General features: G+C 38.3%; 1 non-coding gene across 1 annotated transcript; it reads right to left on the bottom strand.

Moving 5' to 3' along the window:
• Positions 1-11,708: 11,708 nt before the first annotated feature.
• On the bottom strand, positions 11,709-11,815 carry LOC130937094 (small nucleolar RNA R71). Its single transcript, XR_009068328.1, has one exon. It is a non-coding gene; the product is annotated as a small nucleolar RNA R71 (small nucleolar RNA).
• Positions 11,816-20,942: the final 9,127 nt, after the last annotated feature.

The following is a 20,942-nucleotide window of genomic DNA, read 5'->3' on the forward strand; positions in this document are numbered from 1 at the left end:
CTGGAATTACAGATAGTCGCACTGAGTCTACTCCTATTGAGCCTAATGTTCGATTTACCCCTATGGATGGCACTGTTTTGGATAATCCGACTCTCTATCGACAGTAAGTTGGCGGTCTCGTCTACTTGACCGTTACCCGACCAGACATTGCCTATCCAGTTCATGTCCTCAGCCAGTTTTTGTCAGCTCCTCGTACTACTCACTATGTGGCAGTTCTTCGCATTCTTCGCTACGTCAAAGGCACTCTATTTCATGGCCTTTATTTTTCTGCCCATTCTTCTTTAACCCTTCAGGCATTCTTCGACGCTGATTGGGCTGGTGATCCCACTTATCTCCATTCTACTACTGGTTACTGTTTGTTCCTTGGCGACGCTCTCATTTCTTGGCGTGCTAAGAAGCAAACGTTCACTGCTCGCTCAAGCACAGAAGCTGAATACCATGCCCTCGCTGACACCACTGCTGAGGTTATATCGGTTCGTTGGCTTCTCGAAGATCTGGGTGCTCCTCAGTCGTCCCCTACTGATGTTTTTTTGTGATAACCACAGTGCTATTCAGATTGCCCATAATGATGTGTTTCATGAACGCACCAAACACATTGAGATTGATTGTCATTTGTTCGGCAACGTATTCTTATTGATGCTGTTCATCTCATTGCTGTTGGAACACTGGATCAGACTGCTGATATCTTCATGAAAGCTCATCACCCGACGCGTTTCCGGACTCTGCTATCCAAACTCAAGTTGGTCTCCTTAGCTCCCACTTGAGTTTGAGGGGGGATATTAGAGAATCATTAAAATCAATTTAGATCAATTAGTATCGTCTATATTTATATAGTATATTTATACATTAATTGTAGGATTCTATATCTTTATTACTTTGATTCATTTAGCACCTATAAATACCCCCTGTATATTGTACCTTTAATCACACTGAATAATACACTTTTCACATTACTCTCTTAGTCTCTTAGTTCTAACAACTTTAATATAAGGATAGCAAAAGTGCAAAACCCTTAGGATACGTTTGGTACGGGGTAATCTATATGGATTATTGGTCATTTTTTAATTTTTAATTAAATTACTTGACTCTGTTAGGTTGCCCTAGTTGATAGATTATATTTGTAATTTGGATTGCTTATAAAGTTGTAAATAATAATAATAATAATAATAATAATAATAATAATAATAATAATAATAATAATAATAATAATGATAATGTTTCTTGAATTGGTTATAAAATCTAATCAAATTGGCCAACAATTTAGTAACCCAAATCATCCTCAAAAACAACTCGCATAAACAAGAATATCATGATAGCACCTATTTTAAACAGAAACAAACAATTTATCAATAGAAATTGGAAGGTAAAGTTCAAGCATACACTACACGAAAGAAATCAAGTGGTAGACAAATTTGCAAGACTTAGCGTGGAAGGGGATTTTGACTTGATAATTTGGGAGAGTCCTCCAAAGAGAGTTGCCATGGAGCTGCTGAAGGATATGAGGGGAGTGGCTACTTCACGTCAGAGGCATAAAAGGGATTAAGGTGATCTAGGTTTTCTTATTTTGTACGGGACTAGGTCCTCTACTTTGAACAAAACAATTAATTAATTAATTTTTATTTTAATTAACTTGATAAAAAAATTAAATTCTTCAAAAATATAATTTTTTTTTATGGTGGGTCAGTCCGCTAACAAAATGAGACATATTAAAAATTTTTAATCGCCTATCTAAATGAGCATGTTAGTTTTGCTTTTGAAATTTTGAAATGGTATTTTATGTCCTGATATCATTGTTATAAATCGATTATGAAAACTCGATATATACGTCATAGGTCGGCTATTAAAATCATAATAACAAATCAGTACGTTATAATCTCTACACGTTACTGCTATAATTCGATAACAAACAACTTTAGATTATCTACTCTCAATATAAAAAAAAATGGAGGTATTTATTTTGATTTGAGTTAAGAACTACTTGAGAACAAGTTTATTTTAATACTGACTTGAGCGTTGAAATTTCTTTTACAGATATCCACCCCCTATTCACAAGAAGTCGAAGTATAACCTGTCTCAAAGGAAATCGTCGAAGAACGAGTTATATCCCAGCCGATCCACCCAAGAACATGTCCTAATCTTCTTCTTTTTTTTGTCTATGATTAATGATGTAGATGTATAAAGTAGTAAATCCAAAAAATAATAAATTTTTTGTGTTTAGGTAAAAAAAAGATTCTATGTTTTTTTTTTAAATTGTGTTTAAGTAATTTTTTATATATTTATATAAAAAGATTATGTGTTTTGTTTATGTTTCTTTTAAAATTTTTATATGTTTATTATAAAAAAAATTCTGTGTCTATTGTTTTGGTTAAAAAAAATTGTGTTTCGTCACGTGTTTCTTTTTAAAAAGTTTTATGTTTAAGTAAAAATTATGTGTTTTAGTAATTTTTTCTGTATTTTCGTTTAAAATTGTCCTTATTTTAAGTAAATAAGTTTGGGAGCCACTCACATAAAGACTTTTAAAACGTTTTTTTGAAGAAGTTTTTTTAATAATTAAAATTTAATTTATATAATCGATTAAAATGTGTTATTTTTATTAAAATTAGATTAAATAAAACGGTTTGACCGAAAAATTAATAAATTAAATCTTGAAGTGATCTAAATTAATATTTTTATAAAAATGATTACAACACTCCTATTATAAAAAATAACTTTATATATATATATATATATATATATATATATATATATATTAAAAATTCTAAATCTTAATTCTTCTCTTCTCTCTATGCTATTATAGGATTAGAATTTAGAGTTTTCAAAATTAATATATGTAATAAGAGTATTTTAGTAATTTTTTATAATAAGAGTATCATAGTTGTTTTCTACAAAAAAAAAGAATATTAATTTAAATCAATTCAAGATTTGATTTACCAATTTTTTGGTCAAACCGATTTGTTTAGTTTAATTTTGACAAAAATAACACAATTTGATTGATTATATAGGTTAAATTCTAATTATTAAAAAATATCTTTAAAAAAAGATGTTTTAAGCGTCTTTATGTAAGTGACTCCCTTTTTGTGTTTAAATAAAAAATATTATAAAGAAAAAGACAAATATGTCCCTAACATTTTTTTGTGGACATTTTAGTCCCCAAAGATTGGAAAATACATTCATGTCCTTGACCCCTCCAAAACGCAGACAAATTTATCCCTCCGTTGAAGTGACTCCGTTGGACCCGACAGAAAAGTCTGACGTGGCTCCCGTGGTGCTGACCTAGCCATTACGGGAGCACACGTGGCATGTAACTTTTCAAAATAGGACATATTAGTCCTCTCACACCAAAACGTATAGTTTTTCAAAACAGGACATATTAGTCCTCTCACACCAAAACGACGCAGTTTCACCCAAACCCCCAATCTTTCAAATTTATGAGCCATAATCCTTGAAATGCACAGAAACGGCGAAGTGGGTGAAGTGGGTCACTGTCCTTAGCCATCTCCAACTCCTTTCTCAGCCTCTAACCATCTCCCTGCCACCTTCACATCCCTTAACAGCCTTCGCTCCCTCTCCAACACTACTCTCCAAGTTACTCCTCCCTCTCCCAACTTCATCACATGCCCCTTTAACCCTAACCACCTCCTGCCCCCTGACTGCCTCTTCCACTACTACTTACGCTGCCCCCTCCTCTCCTTGCCCCATCCCCCTCCCTCTCCACTCCCTCGCTTACCCTAATGCACTCTACTCCCCTCCCAACCGCACTCTCTCACTCATTTGTGCCATTTTAGGTTTAGGATTGTGAAAGAGCGTGACCTGGTGCCATGGATAATAGCGAACTCACCTCAGTACGGCGTTGTAATAGACTTGCCTATGCAGAAAGAGACGGTGTTTGTGATGGCTCACAAGAGGAGGTGGAAGAAGGAATCGGTGTTCTTCAAGAAAGCGAAAAAGCTCTTCGTCGTTGACGTTTTTCACACTTGTGCTCCCTCCGATGGTGCTAGGGTTGGTGTTCTTATTTATCACTTTGTTCCTAAGGGTTTGATTGCTCCTTCAGAAGTGTGAAGTTTCAACCATAATTCCATGTTTCATTTCAAGGTTTTATGTTTTTGGTATAACTTCAGCAACTGTTAATTAAGTTCTACTTAGCTTCTTTTTTTACTTTGTTTTAAGGTGGTTAAGCATTTGGTTCAAATTTCTTGAAATAGCTCTGATAGCTTTTGATTTGTTTCTGCCAATTGGTGAAGCTTGATATTGGTCAAATTCTGCTTTGAGTGGTTGAACTGTATTAGTCTTTGACATTTGATAATTTGTTGAGGAAGCAACTGTATTAGTCTTCTCAAATCAAATTCTTCCTTTGTGGGTTTAGTTAGAAATTGTTAAGAGAGATTAGTAACTGAGTTGTGATTGGCTGATTTGTTATAGTTTTGTTGGTGTATAAAAGATCTATTGTATCAAATTGTATTCACCTTTTATTGTTCTCTCAATATATAACCTTCTCTGGTTTTGTCTCAATTCTTAAAATTCTGTGATGGCCACCATGGTTCTCACCTTTTATTGTCTCAATTCTCAAAATTCTGTGCTAAAGTCTGGTTGGTTTGATATCGCATTTGACCTTTTGAAAACACAACTTTATGCTTCTATGAAGAGTTTTTTATAGCTCATGGTACGATCTGGGAGTATGTCATAAGCAAAAATGCTTTCTTTGCTTTGATGATATATAGAAGGTTCTAATTGGGGGTGCAAATCCAGCAATTATTTACATAAAGGGAATCAGGTCCAAAGAATGCAATGCACAATGCTAGCATAAAAATAATGGCGTCATTTTCGTGTGGGAGGACTAATACGTCCTGTTTTGAAAAGCTACATGTTTTGGTGTGAGAGGATTAATATGTCCTGTTTTAAAAAGTTACATGCCACATGTGCTTCCGTAACGGCCAGATCAGCACCACAGGAGCCACATCAGACTTTTCCGTCGGGTCCAATGGAGTCACTTCAACGGAGGGGTAAATTTGTCCGCATTTTGGAGGGGTCAGGGACATGAATGTATTTTCCAATCCTTGGAGACTAAAATGTCCGCAGAAAAAAAAGGCCAAGGACCTATTTATCTTTTTCTCAAAATTATATATTTACATAAAAAACAATTTGTATATTTTTTGTTTCTTTACTATGAATTTTTTTTATTAAACATTTTTAAAAAATTTCATTCATACTCACGAATACCCACTATTACTCAAAAGGTGACACACGATAGGCATATGATTAAATAAGTTGTGTTTTGGTTAAAAAAATTGAATATAAAACACAGCTTCAGATGACAATTCAATTTTCTATTAATTAAACAAGTTACAGAAAGATGAATATTAAATCCTTAAATTCACATTGAACAAACTAAACTCAAAACAACTGAGACACTTATTCATGCATGGTAAGTCTTGGAAAAAGTATAGTTCGTCCAGTCTTAGGTTGAGCTCATTTTTGCCTGAGCTGTATGAGGTATATGTTAGCTTCCAAAGAACAGCAGCAGTGGGTACCTACAAAGGAACTCTGATGCTCAAGTAAAAAAGAGTGTGAGATGAGTATACTACAATTTAGAGTAAATAGCATACCTTGTTATATTTAAGGTTTTTTTTATAGACTTTGAGTTAGAATGTACTATAGTTCCGTTATCTAGTTGGCCTATTTTTTAGGTGATTCAGGAGATTCTCTCTGAAAACGTGTTATCTTTTGTAACAGAATCATGCATATGACTGTTGGTTTGCCCATTTATAAAGAGTTTGGTGGCCGAATTACAGCTAACAGATCACATCCCCCAAGCTTGACTTGGAGAATTTTTTAATGAAATAGGTTGAGCTTCCTGATCAATATATGCCTTACAAATCAATTTTTTTTGTAGGAAAGGGGACAGCCCCCAAGTTCTACCAGTTTTAGTAAAAAATTACCGAGAATGTGTGACAGTTACATTTTCGGTTTCCTAGGTCATAATGAGTGATTGTGTTATGGGTGTTATTTTCTATGCTAGGAAAAATTAATGGTTTTAGAGGGCGTGGAACTGGAACGATTGTTGATCTCAATTATTCATATGAGAATTGATTTGAGTTAATGGTTTTAATGGATCGGAGCTTTTTGTAGTGTGAGACTGCTGGTATTCGGAGGACACTTAAAATTTTTCAGAAAATTTATAGAAGATGAGTAGGAAAGGTTAGTTGTGATATACTCTTTTATGATATTTATCCTTCATCTACCCATTTGCTATTTTGTGTTTTCTTCTGGTTTTTGTTTTAGAATTTTAAGTATAGTAATGGAAAAAATATGGGGAAGGAGAAGGGGAAAGGAAATGGGAAAGACGTAGGGGAAAAGATAGTAGATGATGAGTTTATTCCAAATGTTGATGATCCATACTCGTGGGTTGACACCTCTTTGAAGGGGTATATATCGTGGTTTTATGACAAAAAGATCATGAAGGGGTATATATCATTGTCAATCTAAATTAATCCCCGGCAACGGCACCAAAAACTTGATACAGACTTGATAAACAATATCTACCGGCAAGTGCACCTGGTCGTAATCAAGTAATACCTTACTATGAGTGAAGTCGATCCCACGAGGATTGAAAGTTAAGGAACTTTAATTAATTGGCCATTCTAGTTAAACAATCAATTTAACGAGGTTTGAACAAATCTTAGATAACTTGACAATGAAGTAAATTACTGGAAAGTAAATATCAAGGAAATAAATGATTGGAAATAAAGAACGGGAAAGTAATTAGCTGGGAATTTAAAATGCAAAAAAGTAAATTGCTGGACTAAGGTGACAAGTTGGGGCTTAAGCTCAAAATTATTGGCATGTACATTGGGAGTCAGAATGCTACTTCCACAATTACCAGGATGAGGATTGGTATATGGACCCAATGTCCTCCTGATAGGTGGAGCATTAGCATTATTGCCAACTTCAAAGTTGTGATCCTGATTAAATTCCTCAACCATGTCATGTTCTGAATCTTCTCCTTCAAATTTCTCATCAAGCACTGCTTTATCTCTTGCTTCTCTTTTTAATCTTCGAAGAGTTTTGTCTATGTTTGGATCGTAAGATGTTAATTCACCTCTAATACTTTACATATACACAAACAACCAAAAGAACAAAGTAGAAAATGGTCACTCTATTAGTGAGTGCAGTTAGAGTTAAGTGATGCAAAATATCAAACAGTTAATATGCTAAGACTAAAATGAGTATATACAATGAACAAGTAAATGGCATCAGCTGTAAAGGTAAAACAAAGAAACAAAAAAGTTAGGTAACAAAATAAAAGAAAACGTTTGATTTAGGTAGCCAATTGACTTAGTCATTGTCAATCTAAATCAATCTCCGGCAACGGTGCCAAAAACTTGATACGGACTTGATAAACAATATCCATCGGCAAGTGCACTGGGTCATAATCAAGTAATAACTCACTATGAGTGAGGTCGATTCCACGAGGAGTGAAAGATTAAAAACTTTAATTAATTGGCCATTATAGTTAAACAATCAATTTAATGAGGTTTGAACAAATCTTAGATAACTTGACAATGAAGTAAATTACTGAAAAGAAAATAACAAGAAAATAAATGACTGGAAATAAAGAGTGGAAAAGTAATTAGTAGGAAATTTAAAATGCAAAAAAGTAAATTGTTGGAAAGATAAATGACAGGAAAGTTAAATTGCTGGAATGTAAGGGAATTAAGAACAATGAGCATTAAAGGAAAAACAAGTAATCAGAAAGGGAAAAGATCGAATAAGGGAGAATCATTGGGGTACAGAGATATTCAATTTTCTGGATCAAATTACTTTTCATCTCATCTTTAATCATGCAATTCATTGATCTCTTAACAAATCATAAGTGATTGAATCCCAATTCCTTGGTGAATGTCACAATACCAATCCCAAACCCAGATTGTGGGTTGATTAAATGTCACAATATCAATCCCAAACGAAGATTTACACAATTGTGAGAAAGAACTTCAAGTATAACTCTATAATTCCTCTCCCAAGGTTCACATAGAATCCAAGTAAATTTAAACTCTTTTCCAAGATATTTGAATCCTTGAAATGAAGAACGAAGATTCTTTTTAGATAATCAAATAATAGATGAAGAGAAGAAGAAATTAAGCTTCTCAATTGATCCATCAAATTACAATAGAGCTCATTTTTCCAATGAAAGGGAAGTTAGCTACTCATAGCTCCGAGAGAAGTACAAAAAGTGAAATCTAAAATGAAGTAAATTGCCAAAAGTAAAAGTCCCCAGTGAAGTGCTTTCCTTGGATTTATATACTACTCCTACTTGCAAATGTAAATTTAAATTAAGCTCAAATTACAAATGAAATTTCATTTCTAACTACTCTTGATGGGCCTAGCTTATTGAGTGAAGAAAAGGTTGAGTGGCGTGTCACTTTTATGACACACCCAAGTTGTGCAGGTCTTTGATATTCTCTGGGTTCTTTGCCGGGCGTGCCAGAGGGTGGGACACGCCCGTCACTCTCCCTTTGCTAAGAGTTGGTGTTCACTTGATCGTGCACGCCCTTGACATGCTCTAGCTTGCCTTCTGGAGATGTTGTCTGGCGTGCCACACTCTACATACACCCATGGGCATGCCAGTGAAAAAGAAGTTGGCGTGCCACTTAAGACGCTACGCCACATTATACCCCAATGGTTGAACTTTGGAGCAACTTTTTAGAAACTTTGCCTGGCGTGCCATGCTCTACACACGTCCATGGGCATGCCAGTGTAAAAGGGTTGGCGTGCCACTTGATCGAGCACGCCATATTACACGCCTGTGGTTGCAACCCTTTAGCATCTTCCTGGAAACTTTGCCTGGTGTACCACTCCAAAGAAGCGCCCATTGTCATGCCCGTTCTGAAGGTTGGCATGCCATTTGAGATGGCACACCCAAGGCCATGCCAGAAGTGAGGAGAACTAGAGAGAGTTGGCGTGCCATGCCATACGCACACCTAAGTTAGTTCCTTATGAGGAATGGCTCAGCGTGCCACGCCTTCTTGTTTGCTGCTGGTGGAGAATAAGCCCCGCGTGCCACACCATAATACATGCCATTGGGACGCCCGTGCATGAATCTGGTGTGCCATGCCACATTGCACGCTAGTGGCACGCCTGTGTTAGTGAATCAGGAGCCTCTTCTGGACTTCTGGCTTGGCGTGCCACGCCAAGGACAACCCCAGGGACACACTCGTTATAGGGAGTCGGTGTGTCACTTTTAGGCACTCCATAGTACACACCATCATCGAGGGTACTTGGGGACCTTTTTGGACTCTATGCCTAGCGTGCCATGCAAAGGGCATGCCCAGGGCCACGCCAGGGTTAGATAGTTAGTGTGACATGCCCTTGGCGCGCCATAGTGCACGCCAGTGTTGGGGAGTTCTTGTGTGATCCTCTGGAAGATTGGCCTGGCGTGCCATGCCCTTGGTGTGCCAGGGACACGCCCTTATTGGAAAGTTGGCATGCCACGCCTGATGCGTGAGCATCTTTCCTATTTTTTCTAGTGAATTTACATTTGAATTTGTTAAGTTTAATCAAGATTTAAGTACTTTAAGCCACTATGGATGCTACTTTGAGTTCGGTGCTATTTGGTTTATTTCAGGTAGCATTCGGATGAATTTGACAGAGTTTAGATGAAGAAACGAAGCCACGACAAACCCAGGATCCAAGTTTGGCGCCACACCCACTCCAGCCTCCAAGAGCTTGCTGCTTTGATGGCGCCAAACTTGGGATTCTCCAAGTTTGGCGCCAATCTTAGAAAACAAGGTGGTCCCTATTCGTCCCAGAAGGAGCCAACACGAGATGGTTTTATTAATTTTTTTTATTGAACTTTAATTTATTTTACAATAGGAGAAGATATTATTTAGTTTTAGAAAATATATTCTACATTAATTAGGATTTGATATAAAAGGAAAAAGATTCGGCCATTCGCGCTCTCTTCTCTTTTACGCACCTCACTCCGCACTTTACAATTTTTAGAACCCTAGATTTCTCTCTGAGCCATGAGCAATTAAACCTCCACTGTTAAGGTTAGGAGCTCTATTTATTCTATGGATTGGTACTATTACTACTCTATTTTAATTAATGTATTGATTTCAATTTCAAGAATTTGTTTTCGTTCTTCATCTTAAGGATTTGGGTAGATAGAAAGAATAACCCTTATTCTATTTAAATTTTTGTAAACCTTGAAAAAGAAATTTACTTGAACAACATCTTGGAAACAATTTCTCGAAAATCACTAATTATCTAGACTTAACGAGATACGTGACGTATAATCCTCTTATATTTGTGTAATTAGGGGTTTTGTGGCTAATAAACTAGAATTGGACTTAAACCTCTAATTGATATTAAGTGACCAAGGAATTGACGATTAACTAGGTTAGATGAGACTAAATTACTAAGGAATTAAGGTTTAGTCAAATATAGTTTGCCATGAATTGAATCTTGCATGATTAAAATAGTTAGTAAGAAATAGAAATCCAGACGATAAACAACTCTAAAACCTTAACTGTTTCTCATATATTCTTCACACCCAATTTACTATTTGCTTTCTGAACTTTTTAAATTTACTGTTGAATGAAATTGAACTCCCAAAACAACTTTTTCTGCTTCTTTGACTAAGCAGTTCACCTAATCATTGTTGCTTGATCCATAAATACTCGTGGGATCGAGCCTCACTTACCTGAGGTATTACTTGGTATGACCCGGTACACTTGTCGGTTAGTTTGTGAACTTTAAATTTCGCAACAAGTTTTGGCACTGTTGTCGGAAATTAACTGTGATTGACAACTACTAGTTGTTTGATTGCTTAGATTAGGCATTTTTAGCTTTATTAAATTTTTTTTTGCTTTAATTTTTGCATTTAGCTTTAATTTTTTCCCCTTAATTTCTAAAATTAAGTTTGGCATCGTCTAGTTATTTTGTTTTATTTTTCCTGTTTATTTCTCCCTTAAATTTTCAAAAATTTGTCCCAATTTCTGTTTAGTGATTTTTGAATTTTCCTGCTCTATTTGTTTAGTTTATTTCATATTATTTCTCTTACTCAGGTTATCTCACTGGGAATTCTCTTCACTCTAACATAGAGATTCCCATATTTTCTTGCTTTCTGTTTGTTTATGAGCAGGAATAGGAACAAAGAACCTCTTATAGATTTTGATCCTGAACCTGACGGGACCTTGAGACGGCATTCGCAACAAGCTAGACTCTACAAATTTGGTGAAAGTCTCAGTGATACTTTTGCAAAAAAAAGCTGAAGAGTCCACTATGGATGTCAATAATGCTGTCAATGCTAATGTGGTTAATCAGAATGGGAATGAGCAACCTAGAATGCTTGGTTCATACACTGCTCCCACTCCTGTTTTTTTGGAAAAAGTATTGCGGTGTCTCCTATAGGTGCAAACAACTTTGAGCTAAAGCCTCACTTGATCATTCTGGTGCAATAGAATTACCATTTTTATGGACTCCTGCAGAAAGATCTAAACTTGTTCATCTCTAATTTTTTGTAGATATGTGATATTGTGAAGACCAATGGAGTGAATTCAGATGTCTATAAGCTTATGCTTTTCCCATTTGCAGTCAGGGATAGAGCAAAGCAGTGGCTTGACAGTCAGTCCAAGGAGAGCTTGGATACTTGAGATAAAGTGGTCACCAAATTTCTGAACAATTTCTTTCCTCCTCAGAAGATGACTAAACTTAGGACAAATGTTCAAACTTTCAGGCAAAGAGATGGTGAATCCCTCTATGAAGCCTGGGAGCGGTACAAGGCAATGATCAAAAGGTGCCCTCCTGATATGTTCTCAGACTGGATTAGGCTACAGATCATCTATGATGGACTTTCAGAGATGGCCAGAATATCTCTAAATAATTCTGCAGGTGGTTCTCTACACATGAAGAAGACTCTTAAAGAGGCCATTAATTTAATTGAGATGGTTGCTAACAACTAATACTTGTACGCTTCTAAAGGAACCTTGTGAGCTCTGGGACTACTCAGAAGAAAGGAGTCTTAGAAGTGGATACCTTGGATGCTATTCTTGCTCAGAATAAAGCCATGTCCCAATAGATTAGTATGCTTACTCAGCACTTGAGTGGAATGCAGGTTTCAACCGTTAGTGCTCAGAATGTCCCTCAAGAGGCTCCATATGACATGAATGGTAGCTTCATTCAAGGTGAGAATTATGAATATGTTCAATTTTGTCCTGAGCAGGTCAACTTTATGGGGAATGCTCCTAGAAAACCCAACAATGATCCATATGCCAAGACCTTTAATTATGGATGGAGAAATCACCCAAATTTTGGATGGAGAGAGCAACCTCAGAGGCTACAGAATTTCAATAATTCTCAAAGCAATTTTTATCAGAACAATTTCAATAACCGTCAGTTTCAGTCATCCCAACCACAACAACCTCAGCAAGCAACGTCTTAGCCTCAAAAGACCACTGATTTGGAATCACTAGTTGCAAGTTTTATGCAGGAGACTAGAGCTTCACTTAGAAACTTTGAAATGCAAGTAGGTCAATTGAGCAAATATCTACCTGAGAGACCTCATAATACCCTTCCTGGTGATACAGTGGTGAATCCAAGAGAAGACTGCAAGGCTATTCACTTGATAAGTGGTAAGATAACCGGTTATGAGGCCAAGGTTAATGAGGAGTTGGTTGAAAAAAAGCTCCAGAGGAGAAGAAGGAGGAAGCAGAACACGCCCCTCCCAAGCATGCAGATAACCCTTTTCTAGTCTCTCTTGACACACATCCGTCATTACTTAAGGCTCCCGAATACAAGCCTAAAATGCCATATCCTCAGAGGTTCTATAAGGCTTCCAAAGACAAGCAATTTTTCAGATTTTTAGAGGTATTTAAGAAGCTTTAAATCAACATTCCTTGTGTAGTGGCCCTTGAGCAAATGCCTCTTTATGCCAAGTTTATGAAGGAAAGTGAGACAGTGGTGTTGATAAAGGAATGCAGTACCATCATTCAGCATAACCTTCCTGAGAAGATGCAAGATCCGGGAAGCTTTGTAATTCTTTGCACCATTGGGGATGTCACTATTCAGAGAGCTTTGTGTGATCTTGGAGCTAGCATCAACCTCATGCCACTTTCATTGATGAGAAAGCTCCAAATTGATGAGGTAAAATCCACTCGTATTTCTCTTTAACTTACTGACCTTTCTATTAAGTTTTCTGTGGGAGTTGTTGAGGATTTACTTGTGAAAGTGGGTCCATTTATTTTTCCTGCTAATTTTGTCATACTGGATGTGGGAGAGGATAAAAATTTTTCTATTATTCTTGGAAGACCCTTTTTAGCTACAGGTAGAGCTCTAATTGACGTGCAAAGGGTGAACCAACCCTGAGGGTCAATAAAGAAGAAGTGGTCCTTAATGCGTTTGAAGCTATTAAACACCCTAATGATCCTGAGGGGTGTATGAGAGTTGATGTTGTTGAACCACTTGTTCAAGAGGTGTTTGAAGCTGGGGCACTTGATGATGCTTTGGATTCTCTCTCTGAGAATAATTTGCTTGAGATTGATGATTCACTACCTCAGAAAGACATATCATACACACCTAAAGCTGAGGAAGGAGTTCCTAAGCTTAAGTTGAAGCCCTTTCCTCCTTCTTTGAAATATGCATTCCTAAGTGAGAATGATTCATATCCAGTGATTATTAGCTCCTCCTTAAAGCCTGAGAAGGAAGAACCGCTGATTATAGTGCTCAAGAGTCACAAAACGGCTCTTGGGTGGACCATTGGTGATTTAAAAAGGATTAGTCCAACCAAGTACATGCACAAGATCCTTCTTGAAGATGATGCTAAACTAGTTGTGCAACCACAAAAGAGGCTAAATCCAACCATAAAAGAGGTGGTCTGGTGCACAAAATTGTGATCACTACTTTTCACAACTCAAATAATCCCCGGTAATGAATCCAAAAACTTGGTGTTCAATACCATGGCATAAGCACAACTTCGCACAACTAACCAGCAAGTGCACTGGGTCGTCCAAGTAATAAACCTTACGCGAGTAAGGGTCGATCCCACGGAGATTGTTGGTATGAAGCAAGCTATGGTCATTTTGTAAATCTCAGTCAGGCAGACTCAAATGGTTATGAATGATTTATGAATAAAATATAAAGATAAAGATAGAGATACTTATGCAATTCATTAGTGAGAATTTCAGATAAGTGTATGAAGATGCTTTGTCCCTTCCGTCTCTCTGCTTTCCTACTGTCTTCATCCAATCCTTCTTACTCCTTTCCATGGCAAGCTGTATGTTGGGCATCACCGTTGTCAGTGGCTACAGTCCCGTCCTCTCAGTGAAAATGTTCAACGCACCCTGTCACGGCACGGCTATTCAGCTGTCGGTTCTCGATCATGTCGGAATAGAATCCAGTGATTCTTTTGCGTCTGTCACTAACGCCCCACAATCGCGAGTTTGAAGCTCGTCACAGTCATTCAATCATTGAATCCTACTCAGAATACCACAGACAAGGTTTAGACCTTCCGGATTCTCTTGAATGCCGCCATCAATTCTAGCTTATACCACGAAAATTCCGGTTAAAGAATCCAAGAGATATCCACCCAATCTAAGGTAGAACGGAGGTGATTGACAGTCACACGTTCATAGGTGAGAATGATGATGAGTGTCATGGATCATCACATTCATCAAGTTGAAGAACAAGTGATATCTTGGAACAAGAACAAGCTGAATTGAATAGAAGAACAATAGTAATTGCATTAATACTCGAGGTACAGCAGAGCTCCACACCTTAATCTATGGTGTGCAGAAACTCCACCGTTGAAAATACATAAGAACAAGGTCTAGGCATGGCCGTGAGGCCAGCCCCCAGTGATCAAAAGATTCAAAGATCTCCAGATGAAAATACAATAGTAAAAGGTCCTACTTATAGGGAACTAGTAGCTTAAGAATTACAAAGATGAGTAAAAGACATAAAAATCCACTTCCGGGCCCACTTGGTGTGTGCTTGGGCTGAGCATTGAAGCATTTTCGTGTAGAGACTCTTCTTGGAGTTAAACGCCAGCTTTTGTGCCAGTTTGGGCGTTTAACTCCCATTCTTGTGCCAGTTCCGGCGTTTTACACCAGAATTCTTGAGCTGATTTGGAACGCCGGTTTGGGCCATCAAATCTTGGGCAAAGTATGGACTATTATATATTGCTGGAAAGCCCAGGATGTCTACTTTCCAACGCCGTTAAGAGCGCTCCAATTGGGCTTCTGTAGCTCTAGAAAATCCACTTCAAGTGCAGCGAGGTCAGAATCCAACAGCATTTGCAGTCCTTTTCAGCCTCTGAATCAGATTTTTGCTCAGGTCCCTCAATTTCAGCCAGAAAATACCTGAAATCACAGAAAAACACACAAACTCATAGTAAAGTCCAGAAAAGTGAATTTTAACTAAAAACTAATAAAAATATACTAAAAACTAACTAAAACATACTAAAAACATACTAAAAACAATGCCAAAAAGCGTACAAATTATCCGCTCATCACAACACCAAACTTAAATTGTTGCTTGTCCCCAAGCAACTGAAAATCAAATAAGATAAAAAGAAGAGAATATGCAATGAACTCCAAAAACATCTATGAAGATCAGTATTAATTAGATGAGCGGGGCTTTAGCTTTTTGCCTCTGAACAGTTTTGGCATCTCACTTTATCTTTTGAAATTCAGAATGATTGGCTTCTATAGGAACTCAGAATCCAGATAGTGTTATTGATTCTCCTAGTTAAGTATGATGATTCTTGAACACAACTACTTTATGAGTCTTGGCCGTGGCCCAAAGCACTCTGTCTTCCAGTATTACCACCGGATACATACATGCCACAGACACATAATTGGGTGAACCTTTTCAGATTGTGACTCAGCTTTGCTAGAGTCCCCAATTAGAGGTGTCCAGGGTTCTTAAGCACACTCTTTTTGCCTTGGATCACAACTTTATTTCTTTTTCTCTCTTTCTTTTCCTCTTTCTCCCTTTTTTCGTTTTTTTTTTTTTTTTGCTTCAAGAATCATTTTTATGATTTTTCAGATCCTCAGTAACATGTCTCCTTTTTCATCATTCTTTCAAGAGCCAACAATTTTAACATTCATGAACAACAAATTCAAAAGACATATGCACTGTTCAAGCATACATTCAGAAAACAAAAGTATTGCCACCACATCAAAATAATTAATCTGTTATAAAATCTGAAATTCATGCAATTCTTCTCTTTTTCAATTAAGAACATTTTTCATTTAAGAAAGGTGATGGATTCATAGGACATTCATAACTTTAAGGCATAGACACTAATGATCATAAGACACAAACATGGATAACATAAGCAAAATTTTCGAAAAACAGGAAAATAAGGAACAAGGAAATTAAAGAACGGGTCCACCTTAGTGATGGCGGCTTGTTCTTCCTTTTGAAGGTCTTATGGAGTGCTTGAGCTCCTCAATGTCTCTTCCTTGCCTTTGTTGCTCCTCTCTCATGATTCTTTGATCTTCTCTAATTTCATGGAGGAGGATGAAATGTTCTTGGTGCTCCACCCTTAGTTGTCCCATGTTGGAACTCAATTCTCCTAGGAAGGTGTTGATTTGCTCCCAATAGTTTTGTGGAGGAAAGTGCATCCCTTGAGGCATCTCAGGGATTTCATGATGAGTGGATCTCTTGTTTGCTCCATCCTTTTCTTAGTGATGGGCTTGTCCTCATCAATGGGGATGTCTCCCTCTATGTCAACTCCAACTGAATAACAGAGGTGACAAATGAGATGAGGAAAGGCTAACCTTGCCAAGGTAGAGGACTTGTCCGCCACCTTATAAAGTTCTTGGGCTATAACCTCATGAACTTCTACTTCTTCTCCAATCATGATGCTATGAATCATGATGGCCCAGTCTAGAGTAACTTCAGACCGGTTGCTAGTGGGAATGATTGAGCGTTGGATAAACTCCAACCATCCCCTAGCCACGGGCTTGAGGTCATGCCTTCTCAATTGAACCGGCTTCCCTCTTGAATCTCTCTTCCATTGGGCGCCCTCTTCACAGATGTCTATGAGGACTTGGTCCAACCTTTGATCAAAGTTGACCCTTCTAGTGTAAGGGTGTTCATCTCCTTGCATCATGGGCAAGTTGAATGTCAACCTTACATTTTCCGGACTAAAATCTAAGTATTTTCCCCGAACCATTGTAAGCCAATTCTTTGGGTCTGGGTTCACACTTTGATCATGGTTCTTGGTGATCCATGCATTGGCATAGAACTCTTGAACCATTAAGATTCCGACTTGTTGAATGGGGTTGGTAAGAACTTCCCAACCTCTTCTTCGGATCTCATGTCGGATCTCTGGATATTCACTCTTTTTGAGTTTGAAAGGGACCTCGGGGATCACCTTCTTCAAGGCCACAACTTCATAGAAGTGGTCTTGATGCACCCTTGAGATGAATCTCTCCATCTCCCATGACTCGGAGGTGAAGCTTTTGCCTTCCCTTTCCTCTTTCTAGAGGTTTCTCCGGCCTTGGATGCCATAAATGGTTATGGAAAAACAAAAAGCAATGCTTTTACCACACCAAACTTAAAAGGTTTGCTCGTCCTCGAGCAAAAGAAGAAAGAAGAGAGTAGAAGAAGAAGAAATAGAGGAGATGGAGGTGGCTTTGTGGTTTGGCCAAAAGGGGGAGAAGTAGTGTTTAGGTTGTGTGAAAATGAAGGAGTGAAGATGGGTTTATATAGGGTGAAGAGAGGGGTAGGTTTCGGCTATGGGAGGGTGGGTTTGGGAGGGAAAGTGGTTTAAATTTGAATGGTGAGGTAGGTGGGGTTTAATGAAGGATGGATGTGAGTGGTGAAGAGAAATATGGGATTTGATAGGTGAAGGGTTTTTGGGGAAAAGGTGTTGAGGTGATTGGTGAATGGGTGAAGAAGAAGAGAGAGGGTGGTGGGGTAGGTGGGGGTCCTGTGGGGTCCACAGATCCTGAGGTGTCAAGGAAAAGTCATCCCTGCACCAAATGGCGAGCAAAATTGCTCTTCATGCCAATTCTGGCGTTAAACGCCGGGCTGGTGCCTATTTCTGGCGTTTAACGCCAACTTCTTGCCCTTTCCTGGCGTTTAACGCTAGTCTGGTGCCCCTTTCTGGCGTTAAACGCCCAGAATGGTGCCAGACTGGGCGTTAAACGCCCATTTGCTGCCCTTACTGGCGTTTAAACGCCAGCAAGGTCGTCCTCCAGGGTGTGCTATTTTTCTTTCTGTTTTTCATTTTGTTTTTGCTTTTTCAATTGATTTTGTGACTTCCCATGATCATCAACCTACAGAAAACATAAAATAACAAAGGAAAACTAGATTAAATATAACATTGGGTTGCCTCCCAACAAGTGCTTCTTTAATGTCAGTAGCTTGGCAGTGGGCTCACATGGAGCCTCACAGATACTCAGAGCAATGTTGGAACCCTCCCAACACCAAACTTAGAGTTTGAATGTGGGGGTTCAACACCAAACTTAGAATTTGGTTGTGGCCTCCCAACACCAAACTTAGAGTTTGACTGTGGGGGCTCTGTTTGACTCTGTTTTGAGAGAAGCTCTTCATGCTTCCTCTCCATGGTTACAGAGGGATATCCTTGAGCCTTAAACACAAAGGATTCTTCATTTATTTGAATGATCAATTCTCCTCTGTCAACATCAATCACAGCCTTTGCTGTGGCTAGGAAGGGTCTGCCAAGGATGATGGATTCATCCATGCACTTCCCAGTCTCTAGGACTATGAAATCAGCAGGAATGTAATGGTCTTCAACTTTTACCAGAACATTCTCTACAAGTCCATAAGCTTGTTTTCTTGAGTTGTCTGCCATCTCTAGTGAGATTCTTGCAGCTTGTACCTCAAAGATCCCTAGCTTCTCCATTACAGAGAGAGGCATGAGGTTTACACTTGACCCTAAGTCACACAGAGCCTTCTTGAAGGTCATGGTACCTATGGTACAAGGTATTGAAAAATTCCCAGGATCTTGTCTCTTTTGAGGTAATCTCTGCCTGGACAAGTCATCCAGTTCTTTGGTGAGCAAAGGAGGTTCATTCTCCCAAGTCTCATTACCAAATAACTTGTCATTTAGCTTCATGATTGCTCCAAGATATTTAGCAACTTGCTCTTCAGTGACATCTTCATCCTCTTCAGAGGAAGAATACTCATCAGAGCTCATGAACGGCAGAAGTAAATTCAATGGAATCTCTATGGTCTCAGTGTGAGCCTCAGATTCCCACGGTTCCTCATTAGGGAACTCATTGGAGGCCAGTGGACGTCCATTGAGGTCTTCCTCAGTGGCATTCACTGCCTCTTCCTCCTCTCCAAATTCGGCCATGTTGATGGCCTTGCACTCTCCTTTTGGATTTTCTTCTGTATTGCTTGGGAGAGTACTAGGAGGGAGTTCAGTAATTTTCTTGCTCAGCTGACCTACTTGTGCCTCCAAATTCCTAATGAAGGACCTTGTTTCATTCATGAAACTTTGAGAGGTTTTGGTTAGATCAGAGACCATGGTTGCTAAGTCAGAGTGGTTCTGCTTAGAATTCTCTGTCTGTTGCTGAGAAGATGATGGAAAAGGCTTGCCATTGCTAAACCTGCTTCTTCCACCATTATTATTGTTGAAACCTTGTTGAGGTCTCTGTTGATCCTTCCATGAGAGATTTGGATGATTTCTCCATGAAGAAGTGTAGGTGTTTCCATAGGGTTCTCCCATGTAATTCACCTCTTCCATTGAAGGGTTCTCAGGATCATAAGCTTCTTCTTCAGATGAAGCATCCTTAGTACTGCCTGGTGCATTTTGCATTCTAGACAGACTTTGAGAAATCAAATTGACTTGCTGAGTCAATATTTTGTTCTGAGCCAGTATGGCATTCAGAGTATCAATCTCAAGAACTCCTTTCTTCTGATTTGTCCCATTGTTCACAGGATTCCTTTCAGAAGTGTACATAAATTGGTTATTTGCAACCATTTCAATTAGTTCTTGAGCTTCTGTAGGCGTCTTCTTCAGATGAAGAGATCCTCCAGCAGAGCTATCCAAAGACATCTTGGATAGTTCAGACAGACCATCATAGAAAATACCTATGATGCTCCATTCAGAAAGCATATCAGAGGGACACTTTCTGATCAATTGTTTGTATCTTTCCCAAGCTTGATAGAGGGATTCACCTTCCTTCTGTCTGAAGGTTTGGACTTCCACTCTAAGCTTACTCAATTTTTGAGGTGGAAAGAACTTTGCCAAGAAGGCATTGACTAGCTTTTTCCAAGAGTTCAGGCTTTCTTTAGGTTGTGAGTCCAACCATATCCTAGCTCTGTCTCTTACAGCAAAAGGGAATAGCATAAGTCTGTAGACCTCAGGGTCAACCTCATTAGTCTTGACAGTGTCACTGATTTGCAAGAATTCAGCTAAAAACTGATGAGGATCTTCCAATGGAAGTCCATGGAACTTGCAATTCTGTTGCATTAGAGAAACTAATTGAGGCTTAAGCTCAAAGTTGTTTGCTCCAATGGCAGGGATAGAGATGCTTCTCCCATAGAAGTCGGGAGTAGGTGCAGTAAAGTCACCCAGCACCTTCCTTGCATTGTTAGCATTGTTGTTGTTTTCGGCTGCCATGGGTTCTTCTTCTTTGAAGATTTCTGTTAGGTCCTCTACAGAGAGTTGTGCCTTAGCTTCTCTTAGCTTTCGCTTCAAGGTCCTTTCAGGTTCAGGGTCAGCCTCAACAAGAATGCTTTTGTCTTTGCTCCTGCTCATATGAAAGAGAAGAGAACAAGAAAATATGGAATCCTCTATGTCACAGTATAGAGATTCCTTGAGGTGTCAGAGGAAAAGAAAAGTAGAAGGAAGGGGCAGAGAATTCGAACTTATCAAGAAAGATGGAGTTCGAATTGTACATTGAGGAATAGTGTTACTCCATAAATAGAAGGATGTGAGAAGAGAGGAAGAGTTTTTCGAA

The sequence above is a fragment of the Arachis stenosperma genome, chromosome 6 (assembly GCF_014773155.1).
Source record: "Arachis stenosperma cultivar V10309 chromosome 6, arast.V10309.gnm1.PFL2, whole genome shotgun sequence".
Taxonomy (NCBI): Eukaryota; Viridiplantae; Streptophyta; class Magnoliopsida; order Fabales; family Fabaceae; genus Arachis; species Arachis stenosperma.